Source organism: Scylla paramamosain, chromosome 1 (genome assembly GCF_035594125.1).
Source record: "Scylla paramamosain isolate STU-SP2022 chromosome 1, ASM3559412v1, whole genome shotgun sequence".
Taxonomy (NCBI): domain Eukaryota; kingdom Metazoa; phylum Arthropoda; class Malacostraca; order Decapoda; family Portunidae; genus Scylla; species Scylla paramamosain.
This window is the reverse complement of record NC_087151.1, coordinates 28399940-28401020: the sequence shown is the minus strand read 5'-3', so window position 1 is coordinate 28401020 and position 1081 is coordinate 28399940.

The window sequence follows — 1081 nt, the reverse complement described above, 5'->3', positions numbered from 1 at the left end:
AGTCAAAACATGTACATAATTTACTGCTTGTCTTGTCCCTGTTGATGCTGCCTAACGATCCTCTGTTAATAAATACATAAGAAATCATGGGAAACTGCAGGAAGCCATCAGACCTACACATGGCAGTCCCTTTTTTAAAACACATCTACGTATTTCCACTTATCATCCTCGTCCGTGAATTTGCTTATTTATTAAACCCTTTTTGACTCGACACGAACAACCTTATTCCCGAGTCTTTTTTATTTCATCAGCCAACTTTATATGATAATAGTGATGCTACTGATAACACAAACAGTAACGTAAACAACGGTAGCACAGTTGATAAGAAACCCAAACTCTTTTATATCTCTAATTCTCGTGAGCAAAACTCCACGGTATGCACTTGTCCTCTTTCATGTACCGGGGTGAGTTTCTTGAGCAGCCACGTGTTGAGGTTAGGGGGGTCTTTGTGGGCACCTTGGAGTAGTTCTTTGGCCACTCCACGATGCTGAGGAAGAGTGAAGGAGGACGGGTAGTATTATAACTTGAAGTTCTCTTGCGCAGTAATTTTATTGAGAGAGAGAGAGAGAGAGAGAGAGAGAGAGAGAGAGAGAGAGAGAGAGAGAGAGAGAGAGAGAGAGAGGGAGGGAGAGAGAGAGAGGGAGAGAGAGAGAGGGAGAGAGGTTTATCCTTGACGAGATGCCGCTAATAACAGTACTTGTAATCGGGTTGAAAAGTAAAAAAATAGTCAAGAACTTCCGCCAGTCCGTTAAACATACTCTCTCTCTCTCTCTCTCTCTCTCTCTCTCTCTCTCTCTCTCTCTCTCTCTCTCTCTCTCTCTCTCTCTCTCTCTCTCTCTCTCCTCAAATCTCACGATCGCTATTTAGGTGAGAAACTTTTCTTTCCTTGGAAATCTCGCCCGCTGAACTGAGTTTCCTCCTCCTCCTCCTCCTCCTCCTCTTCCTCCTCCTCCTCCTGAGAAAAACGGAGTGAGGGACCGCGGCTTCCTCAGTTCGACGACACTTGCAACAGAACCCGATATGCTCAGAGGACCCTGGCGGAGGATGCCGAGGGGGTCTGGGGGAGGAGAGGAGCTGCGTC